Source organism: Prinia subflava, chromosome 1 (genome assembly GCF_021018805.1).
Source record: "Prinia subflava isolate CZ2003 ecotype Zambia chromosome 1, Cam_Psub_1.2, whole genome shotgun sequence".
Lineage (NCBI taxonomy): Eukaryota > Metazoa > Chordata > Aves > Passeriformes > Cisticolidae > Prinia > Prinia subflava.
The window spans coordinates 11,809,988-11,822,020 of record NC_086247.1 but is presented as its reverse complement, the minus strand read 5'-3'; positions in this window follow the sequence as shown (position 1 = coordinate 11,822,020).

Below are 12,033 nucleotides of genomic sequence, written 5' to 3'. Positions count from 1 at the left end.
AAAGTCAGTGTAAAAACAAAATGGCTGAAAGATTTGTAGGCTGTGAAGAAAGGACAAAACGCAAAGCACAGATGGATGCTGCTCCCAGAGAGGAGGGGAATGTGTGGGTGGGTAATCTGTGCTCCGTGTTGAACCTGCTTTACTGAGGTGTATGGGGTCTGGATGGATCTTTCTGAGGGAGCCTTGGGTGAGGACTTGAGGATTTAGATGATGTCAATTATGCCATGAATTTGTGAGCCATCTCACGCTGTTAGAAAAACCACAGCCCCTCTAGAAAGGGAATCCATTTTCTGTCCTGGTGGCAGCTGAGGTATGGAGAGCAGAGGATTCCTGCACTGATCTGATTGACTAAGCTGACATAATAGGCTTCACATCAGTAAATCTGAGGCAGACAGTAATTGCAGTAACATGGGCTTAGTGGTGAAAGCACAGATCGCCACAGGTACACCCCAGCTGTGAGGAAGGGCACTGTCTTTTTTTTGCTCCTCATCACATAGGACTTCATTTTATAATTTAAAATTGTAGTGTGATTGGCACCACAGATCAGAACCAACAGATGAAACGAAACCTGATAGCCCCTCCCTGCTTTTTAAAATAATATTCCAAAAATATCCCCCTGTTTCCCAGGCATGGATATCACAAAGGGCAGAAGAGGACATCGTCTCCCAGATTTTCTCCTTCCTCTGTCTGTAGCCTATGTGTTGTCTATACAATGTGCCTAAATATTTCTATCATTAACAATAGAAAGGAAAAAGAAAGAAGGGCATTCTCTCAGCAGGCAAAATGTCTGGCTGCAATATTTTCACCAGGAAAAGGTTAAATTCAACTGTATGACATTTTTCATGAGGTTCCCACTTTCCAGGGAAACTCTGGGGTTAGAGACATTAAGAGGTTGGTGCAATTGTGATGTTACCTCAGTGTGCCCCAGGAGGCAGGGTTTTTGTTTCTCTGCTTTTCTGTCCTTTTCTGTGGGCTGTCGTTATGAGCCACTTAAAGTCTTCTGTGGTGCACCAGCATCAATTACTCTCATAACACAACATTTTTCTTCTCTGGGAGGACAACTCCAGTGCTTCCTGGGGATTTTGTTCCTAACCAGTGGAATGGCTTGTACAGCTGGCAACATAAAATGCATTAACAACAGGTTCCATAATTTTAACAGGGATACTAAAAGGTAGCCCTGGAATTATGCATCTTCACATGTAAACCTAATTTTCTGACCAACCACGTTCATGGTTTTAATTTTCTTTATCCTGTACAGCCTATCAACAGCAGTCAGTCTGGTAGCAAGCTTTAGGTTTTTTTATCTAAAAAAAGCCACACAGAAATGACATACAGGACTGGGACAAACAACTTGATGCAAAGGACATTCAAAGCAACAACAACAAAAAAAGAGCCTGCACATGAAAGTTTTAAAGGATGCAACTAATTCCTTCAAATAAACTGTATCAGTCAGACCATTGTTCTGGTTTGCTGGACTAACAGAGTGGGAAAAAACCTCAAGTGGCAGATACCAGATTTTTGGCCTAGAATGTGCTTCTTGGACTAAATTCCAAGACTAAAGTACAGTTCCAAAGGCAGGAGCTTGTCCAGTAATGGGTTGATTTGTTCTTCTGGAAAGACTTTTACCAGTGAACCAGAAGAGCATCTTTTATCAGAAAACATTGCTGTGAACTTCAGAGGCTTTGTGTTATATCCAGTGTTCATCTCTGACATGTTGGACAAAAATACTCTGCCCAGAATAAGGTAATTGTCTGCAATTTGGCATATTAAACACTCTGGTCTTAAAAGCCATCAGACAGTTCATGGGAGGACTTAGCCCATTACAGGCAAACATGGTGCGTGTTTTAGTGGTGCAGGTAACACTGGAACAGTCCCCTCTCAAAGAAGGTGTAACATTATGCCCCATACAAAACTGACATGGATCTACTGAGACCAGTATTTGGAGAAAAATCCTGCTGGTCCTCCATTCTGTGTTCCAGACATTTTTCATTCCCTCTCAGATAAAATGCCCTGCTGATCTAATGGTAGAATTTGGCTCTCAAAGCTAGAAAGCTCCAGCTGTAGCCAAAATAATATCCTAAAATAGAAAGAAAAATGAAAAACCAGAAATGTTGTTTTCCTCTTTCAAAAGTTTCAGCAGGAAGCTAGCAGTGAGAAACCACTAAAGTGGCTCTCTCCCAGCTACCTCTCCCAGTCTGGTCATTGCCTGAAATACTCAAAAGGTCCAAAGGCACCTTGGTTTCATGCCTCTGTTTCCAGTATCACTGGAAACCACCCAAAGTTAATTGAGCTCAGGATTTGGTCTTTCTGTATGAATCAGTTTTAGGGAAGCTGACAGCTACAAATCCCTGTGTTTTTGTTCTGATGAAAACAGCCTGAAGATCTAAATTTAACAGTTGGTTTCACAATGCTCACTTTTGACTGTAAGTAAAATCACCCTGGAAAAATAGCTTAGCATAGGAAGAGATATGTTTTCCGGATGCTGGAAAGTGAATCAAAAAAGCAAGCATGAAAAATCTATCCCCATTCACAATTTAGATTGCTTTTTATTCTCTGCTTGGTATCTTTGGATAAATACTGTGAATAAAAATGACGCTAGTTACAGAGGAGATTCATAATTTCTGACCCCATTTCAGAGGAAGATGCAGCACATATCTGTGGTGTTCGGGTCACAGGAAACAGTGCCTGCAGATCAAATCTGTGTTGTGAATGGTTTATTTCACATGAGGAAACCAGACAGAATATTTTCCAAGATGAAAAAGATTCTTCATGCACACATTTATTCTGATGAATTTCTTCTTGTGGACGAATTATACCATTCACTTATCCTACAGTCACATTGCAACACTTTAGCAATATAAAGAGACCACAGAGTGGATGTAAATATAATTTATAGTTGAAGAATGGCATAAATCACCTGCACATTATGAGACAATCTAGTGCAAATAAGACTAGGACCTCTACAATGAAAATCTGCTCCCAAGAGTGAGAAATAGCATCTTCTACTCAGCTTTTTGTATTTGAAACAATGTCTGCTTTCAAATAAGCCAGGATGGATTCCAGAGGATGACCTGATCCTGCTCCTCCTAGTGCCTTGTCAGCAGTTCACCACGTTCTAGCCATGCAAATTCATGGAAGAAAGGAAGATGTTCATATGCCCTTGGAAACATGATTTTTATTTGGGAACATCCTGAACCTTGTATGCCAGCAGCAATTTTTCAGTCTAGCGATTAGGGAAAAAGGCATTGCACTTGTAAACTGAGAGCAGCAGAGACCAGCTACTTGAGAAATTACACACAGGTTTTCCTAATGCAGTGCCCCAGCCCTGCCCTCCATAACAGATGTGGAGAGAGGACCCTCTGTGGCTCAGGGCCTGCCTTTGGCCATGTCCTAGTGATCTAGGCGGTGACAAGTGTCCCCTCTGCCCGTGCAGGTGCACATCTGCAGGACATCTGTGAGGAACTGGTTGGGAAGTGGATGCCAAGGGCACAGGTATGGTCCAGGCTGCTGTCCTGGGCCTCCTTTGTCCTGGGTTTCTTGTGATGTCTCCCAGGCTGGTAAATGCTCAAGCATGAGTCATCCTCATCTTGCAATTCCTTGGAAGTAGTTGTCCCAAAACCATCTGCCCACAGATGGGGAGTGACACCCCCTGTCCACCACCTCTGTGAGCACCTTGTCTCCTGGAAGAGCTCCTTCTGCATTCCCCAGGAGAGCTGCTGGTGGGAGGGCTGGCACTGGGACACGCGGTGACTCGGCCGCCGCTGGGTGCGGCCGGACGAGCCGCGCTCACGGCAGAGGAATGCGAGGTGCCTCCCTGGGCTGCCAGGTTGCCCGTGGGCAGGCCCAGCACTGTTGCTGCACAGCCAGTGCATTGCTCTGCCTTGCATGTGACAGGTGAGCAGGCAGTGTGGCATGAGGCTGCTCTCTGGCCATTGGTGTGGCCCGTCGGAGAAGCAATGGGCTGGAGTCAAGCAGGATGTCTGGATGGATGGCCCTGTGGTCAGGTCTTTGTAGCAGTCCCACCAGCTGTCCCACCCACTGCTCTGCTCTGACCTGCTCTCTTACATCACATTTCTGCTTTAGTTAAGTGTTTGGTCCTCAAGACAAATACAGCAATAAAAATAACTCTTTTTATGTTGCTTCTTTACCACAATTGTGCCAGTCCCTTGGACCTAGTTCAGAGCAGATTACAGCTTGTCTGGTCTGCCTCGTGGCTGCCTTGAGTGTCAACTTCCTAATCCTGCCTGGCTCAATTCTGGCCCTGCTCTTTGGGCTTCACTCTGCTTTGCACTGTTCACATTTACCTATAAAGAGAGAGTCTTTCTCTATTGGGCCATGGCTCTTTCCTTGGAGAACAAATTCTTCCCACTCTGGGGACTTGGTATCTGCCTTGGAGAGCCCACAGGCTCAGGTTGGAGCTGCAGCCACTGGCAGCCCTAGTCTGCCAAGGACTGTGAATTTATAAGGCCAAGAATTCTGGAGACACTCAACAATGGGCCTGTTTTCTTGGGTATTTCTCAGCCCATGTTGCCTACTCCTTGTGCTACAGCTGTAGTTTGATTCCTCTGAACAATCTAAAGTGAGGCTGTTAATGAAAAATTTAAAATATAATATCCCACAAAGGACTCCTTACAGTAAAAGAAGTGGTTTTGATGACCAGCTCTTTAGCATAATTAATCAATGCAGCATCAGTTTAGCATCAGTGAGGCTTTGCTGATTTGCAGATGCAGAGGATTTGGCCTCAGTGCCTGGCCTGTATTATTTTACAGAAGATAATGAATGCAGCATGCCATGCTTGCTTTTCTTAGCCTTCTCTGAAATTGCAGTTTTACTGACCTGAAAGTATTTTCCCACTATTAAACTTTCAGTCAGGACATAAGTCCTTTTTAAGATGCTGAACACAACAGGATCCCTTCTCCTTGTGTGGGAACAGCTCTGCAGTACCAAGAGGAGGTGTGATCTTGACTTACAGGATAGAGATTCCTTGTGGCACTGACTCATACACTGTAAATTTGTGCTCATTTTCACATCTTCCTCCTGATCCTGTTTTAGGCTGCGTTTCCATTACTCCTCCACCCTGGGGGAGGAATCCTCAGCCAACACAGCTCTAACCCGGAAACCACAGGGGATGAAAAGACCTTTCATAGCAATAATGATGCCATGTTCCTCTCCTCTGCAGCTGCATTTTGAAAACAAAAGATCAGGAGGCAAAGTCACCACCCACAAGCAGAATTTGCAGCTCTGCAGCCATCGGGGACTGGTGCAAACGGGCCTGATGCAGATGCCAGAGAACATACTTCCTATTGACACCAGGGAACAACAAGAACTGAAAGTATAACCCAATCTAGGGTGAGAACAATGTCTGCTTTTGCATATTTAGCAGGCATAGCCTTGGGCCATGAGCTGAGGCTTAACTTTGCCTACACCATAATATATCTTCATATTTTTGTAATCAGCTGTTTTGGTCAATCTATTGTAAGGACCATGTAATGTCTGGAAAATAAGATGGATGCACTTCCACTTTGATGCCCTTCAGTAGATACCCATGCCTGTGCACATTCCAGCTCCAGTGTCCATGAAAGATTTCCCATAAAACAGATAGGAAGACACTTGGAAGTAGTTCCAGTAGTTTGGTGAGTGTGTAGTTCAACACAAAGTGTAGAAGAAAGGTTGAAGGCTGTGGATTATTACTTCTTTCTACAGCATATTTCTAGGCAGGTTTAGCTGTGTGCTCTGGGCTGAAACACTCCTTGGGACTCGCCTTTCCAGCATGGATAGCACTTTTGAACTGGCAAAGGGTAAGTGATTGACATCAGACAGAAGGCCTAATTTCATCAAGGCTTTGGCATGCCACTTACTGGAAAGTGTATTCCAATAAGTGCCGCCCAGAGTTATTAAATGTGGCACCGAAAGGTGAACAAAGTTCCTGCCAAGGAACTGCCACTCTGGGCCAGTTTGGTCTCTGCTCGTACAGGCAGGCCTGATGTTAGTCATCAATGGGAAAAGGTCAGTGGGACTAGGGAGGGTCTGGCTGCACCTTTTGAAAGCTCTAGGCACATGGCAGCAGTGTAATCTTGTAAGCTTAGCATGTTAAAATACAGGTCTTCCTTCTCTTGGGCAGCCTTTAGAACATGAATTGGCAGTAAACAGTGACGACAGTGTTTTGTGTTTATTTTACATGCCAGTGCTCATATGAGGGGGAGATGGTGGAGAACCCAGCTCAGTGTCCATATGAGACACTGCAATGCCTATGGGAAGTCTTTCTGAGCTTCCCCAGAGACTGTTTCAAACCTTGTGCCAATTGTTTTCTTCTTGTCTTGACTGCTCTGAGTTCACTCCCATAGCTGCCAGGGCTTGATAATCTCTGGATCACAGTCCTCTGCTTGGATTTCTGTCACTCTCTCTGTGTGACCTGTTCTCTGCTGGGCAGAAACTTGCAGGGTCACATGAGGTGCCTCTGCTGGGCTGGAAATGGGAACAGGTTATTTCTTCTGAGTTGATTTGGCCCCTAAAATACAAACCTCATTTCAAATAGCATTTGACACAGATGAGGGCATTTGTCTTCTCCAACATGTAAACTAGAGACCAACTATTTTCTGCTCAGCATGGAAAGGAAACAGGAGAACTGAGACAGCAACACCCACGTCTGTGAAGGTATTTAAGCACTTGCTGGGATCCATGCATCGTGGCCAAACTGTTGATAGTAAGACATAGTATGGGCAGCAGGTGCCTAAATCCCATTTTTCCAAAGTCCTAAGGCACAGTCTTCATCTCTGGGTCGGGTTTCTCCAAAAGAGAAGGATCGGTTCCAGGAAAGGGCTGATGCTACATGTGCAGGTTCCTCAGTTTATTTTCCATGGTGCCCCATGCACATGGAAAAGTGCAGACATTTTTCCACCCCGTGTTGTGCAGGCGTCTCAGCTGAGGTTGGTCTCAGCACCCAGCACCACTCGTTTCTTGTGGATGCCACAGAGGAACCACCTGTTGATCTAAATCTGGCAGTGTTTCCTCATCTTCCCTGCATCCCCATTTCAACTTCTGTAACTACATCTGTGTGACCTGTTTTCTCCTGCTATGTAGTAACTTGGGCAGTCACATGGGGATATGTGGGGTCACTCGTACTCCCCTGACCCTGTAAATGTAGAAGGGTTAGTTTATTTCCAGAAAGTATGGTTTACATATGGTTTTCCTTTCATTATTTTAGATGTCAACTAGAAGGGCTCAGCTTGTTCCCTTCAGTAACAGCAAGTAAAAGCCGACCTGTTTGGAAAAACTTAACACCAGCGACCTGGAGAACTCTTTGGATGCAAGATGCATGCTGAACCGTGTGTGACCCTCTGTAGAGAAACATTAGCTTAATATATTAATAAATGTTTTTTAGTGAAGATAAAAGAATATTAGAGAAAATATACAAGGCTTGAGGTCCAAGTTCCCTGTGCAGTCCATTTCCCATTGAAATCAAATGGCCAAAATGAAGAGGTCAGCAAATGTTTGTTTGAATTCTGACTGAGGAAAACAAGGAAAGCTCTTTGCTCACTCCAGGCAATGCCATTATTAAGAGGATCTGGTCACAAAGACCAAGGCTAGAGTTTTCATAGGCAGTTGCTTGATTTGCTAGCCCCACTTGAAGCACACTGAGTGGAGCTGCTTTTGGGGAGGTGTGAAACACAAGGAGATCCAAGGACCTTGTGCTAGTCCTGGGAGATTTAACCAATGCCACAAGGCTGCTTTGAAGCACTTGACCTATCTACTGTCAGATCAGGCTCCAGGGCATAAAGTAGGAATTCTGACTTGCACAAGTGCTGACAAAGCTTATGCTGTTGAGTCTCCTGGGTTGCCAGCTTGGGCATCTTCACACTGTGTCCCCTTTTGTACTGAGACACACACACAGAGGCCAAAGAATGAAGATGTCTCATGTTAGCTGTAAGATTTCAGGCTGAGCAGAGCTTACCAAGACAGGTGGTGAGTGCGGCACCCAAGGAATCATACTTGGAAGACAAGATTGAAGGGCTCCTGCAGTTCACAAATGCTACTTGGGAACTGGATAGTCAAGTACTGCCAGTTCCTAGGATCAGCTTAAAGTTAATAGAGTGATGGCAGGTGCCCAAACATCTTTGCAATCCTACATTTGCAGAGATGTTTTCATCACAGAGCAGACAAAATAAAATGGTTTTGAAAAACAACACGCCCTGCAGGTCTCTGCCCTTGCCACTCAGTATATGAAATTTAAACAAAAAAAAAAATCTTAACAAAAAAAGGGAATGAATTCATGTAAATAATGTAACTGGAGAAGCTTGAAAGCAGCAAGAATGTGTGAGACTTCGATGCATTTTTATCCTTTTAAAATAAAACAGATGCTGAGAGGACGCTACAAGAAGGCGTCTCAGAAAGGCTGGTGTAAAAACATTGAAAGAACAGAGAAATTTACTTTTTCCAGGAAGACAAGCAAGGACCTGGTTCTACAGACCTGGAATGTAGAAGTGCATGTTGGAATGCATGTATGGAAATGCTGTGTTTTGGCATGATCTGAAATTGCAGACTTGGGAATTAATTGAGTGTGTGGAGTGCTCCATACATGCATACATCATTATGCTGAATTTGAAAAAAAGTTTCAGATGACCTCAAAGGGGTGATTTTCAAATAATCTTCAAACTTACTTGGGAGATTTTCTCCAAGCAAGAGACCCTTTAAGTGAAAGCATCACTAGTCCATGGGTCCAATCCACCTGCAAATCCTGCTAGTACTTGTGTCCTTTTTTCCCCATTTTGTCTCTAAGTCCATAGTTAATACATCCTTGTTTTCTATGGAAAGCAGTGTTAAAACCCCTACATATATTTTTTTTTTTCCTGAGGTGGTGGGTAGCCTCAGTCAAAATCAGTTCCATATTCTTTTCATAAATCTTTGTGCTTATCCAGATGAATACCCATTCAAGATCTATCTTGGGTTGAAAGATCATAATTATATTAATTAAGAGCACCGTTTCTATAGGTGTGGTTACTTCCTAAAGAGCAAGTAGCTGCAGTAGGATTGTACAAACGCAATCATTAGCAATCCACAAAAGGCAGCATTTTTTTGAGCTTCAACAGCTTCATTCATTTGAAATGCCCTTGTGGGGTTGGTATCATTGTTATTTTAATGATGTAGCATTGGAGGCATGAAACAAACAATGTTTTATCCACAATCACTCAGCAAATCACATCCTTTCTCACTTACTAGTGATGCCACAGAACTGCACTGCTGATACCCACCAGCAAACTAACTCTCATTTTCACCATTTAGTGATAAAGAAATGGATTTCCTTGAGTCAGACTTTAGGCAAAATTTGAAGTAGGCTTTAAGCTGATTCTGCTGTGAGACATAATCTACAGGCAAATAACATCACCAGAATGAGAAGGGGTGTGATCTACCACAGGACTGAAGGCTAATAGTTCACAATTTGTCTGTTCAGGAATGTTTACCTAACTTCATGTCACTAAAAGAGCAAAATGCTGTCCCCTTTTAAAAAGAAACATTATATTTCACTAAAGAATAAGTAAGACAAGAAGTGATAACAGAAATTCTCTGAAAATAAGCTTTTTGTTTCCTGGCAGATGCAAATCCATTCTGTCTCTCCGTGTTTCCCCCTCCAAATGCACTTGTGTGGGTCCCACCTATGCACTAGGCAGGGAGATCAAGATCTGGCTCCACACAAGTGCTTTGTACTGTCCTGAAAGCAAAACTTAATCCAGGGAGAGGATAATGCACACTTGAGTTACTGGCTCCTTCGACTCCATTCTTGCATTCTTGTCTTGGACAAACTTCCTCTCATCTCCAAAGAGTTATCTAAGTACAGATCTCAGTATTCTCCTCCCTAGAGTTTGTTATGAATTTATCAAAAAAAAAAAAAAAAAACAACAAAAAAACAACCCTTCAGCTATGAAAATTACCCTCATTTGTCTATAAATAGGCTTAACCTCTTAAACTGTGTCAGATGCTGCAGATTCACCAATCTGATCTAGATCTTCAGATCTTCTCTGCTCCTACAGCTCCAGGGCTAATGACTCATGCTGTTTGCCAGTGCCATATCCCACTGGCAGTATCAGTGTGTCTGGAAGTTTCTACTAAAACCTGGGCAGGGATTTTTTCCTGATCCAGCTGAGCTCACCAACATACTGCAGCTGCAAATCAGTATGTTGTACTTACATTAAAATCCATGTACTTGTAGTAGTCCAGCCACAAATCAGTAGAGGAAAATATGTTCTAGAATCAAACAAATATGATAAAGGCAAAATCCTATTGATCCATGTAATCGTTTCTCCAGCTGCATTTCCCTTCACCAGTGGCAGTCCTAGGAAGATTGGTCTGCAGTATCTACTACCTACCCTTGAAATTGCTTTAGAAATGTGAAAGGGAAATGTCAGAGTATTTTCAGACAATCTAAATGGCTTTTATAGCTCGCTCCTGGAAATCAGAGTTCCGTGAGCTGTCTGAACTTTCTGTCCTTAGTCTAAAAATCACTTGTTTTTAAAAGCAGAAGAGATCCAATTTCCCAGGTGTATGCCCATTTCTAGAGTTGTCCCAACCCTTCTGCTACCTATCCTGGGGAAGGGAAAAATCTTGACATGGAAAATCAGGGAAAAAACTTTTCTCCTATGTGAAGGGTAATGGTTCCCTTCTGGCTATGAGGCACCTGGGGATAGAAAGGTTGGTGCAGCTGGTTTTGCCCAAGTTTCCAGAATGTCCTGAGCCTTGGCACTTGTTTGATCATATTTGTGTGCTGATCTGTGGACCAGGGAGCCATGGGAATGAGCTGAATTTGATTATTTTATTTTATTTTATTTTATTTTATTTTATTTTATTTTATTTTATTTTATTTTATTTTGTTTTGTTTTGTTTTGTTTTGTTTTGTTTTGTTTCATTTAGTTTCATTTCATTTCAATTCTACTTCAGTTATCCAGGTTATGGCATAAGATGTTGCTCTTGCCTAATGAATGAGCTGGATGCTTTGAAAGTCCAGCTGATGGTGCTCTGAGGGCAATCTGTGTCCTCAGCTCCCAGTTTCTCATAAGTTCTTTGGAGTGAGTGCCTGTGTATTTTACGTTGCCATCACAAATAACAGACTCTCAGCTTGATATCCGTGATCGACTGTGCATGTCACATTTCATGCCATAAAAAACATATCCACAGGGTTGGAAGGGCAGACATGCTTTTGGCTTCCCTGCCATTTGTAATTCAGTTTGCCTGCAACCCTTCTTTCATTGTGTGTTGCTACTTTTCTCCTGAAAAAATTTCCAGAGCCCCCTGGAAGAAGAAACAGTCTCTATTTACTGACATTTGTTCCAAGTTATTATGAGCAGACAACTGTTGTAGGCTCTAAACAGGATGTCTCAGCCAGAAGCCTTCAATCAGAACCTACCAAGCCCAAAGACTTCCTTCATTTAAAAATGTCTGAATTAGCCATTAAATATCACAGCATCTTGAAGAACATCCACAGGATCTCTCAGCTTTCCTCCTTGGTCAAGGTTTGAGCAGGCACTCAGTTAAGTTGCTGGGAGTCTTCTCCGTTGGATGCCATGGCTCCACATGCACACGTGGGTTAGTCCACACCATGAATTAATGTGTAATTCAGCTGCAAGTTCCACTGCAAGGACGTGCCAAGGCTGAAATATGGCCTGAAGCACGCTGAGGCACTGTTGACACAGCCTGGGCGATGAGGAGCCTTTCCACGTTTCTGCACAGGATGACCCCAGGTCAATATGATGGGGAAGAATCATTCTATGCCATCTGCTTCCTCTCTGGCAAACCTCAGTGCGTGGCAGGGGATGTCCTCCCGTGGCTCATCCCTTTGTGTGTCTCCAAGGGCTGCAGCTCTGACAGGAGGCTGTGGGCAGTAGTCATGTATGCCCTGACGTGCTGGCTTCCCGTTTCACGTTTGCTGATGGTCCTCATGGCACAAGCCAAGTTTACTTCACAGAGGCCATATTCTGCAGTGTTCAGACTGTCTCTAAGATCCTACCCAGGGAATAGATAAACAGAACAATGTTTGAGCCTCTG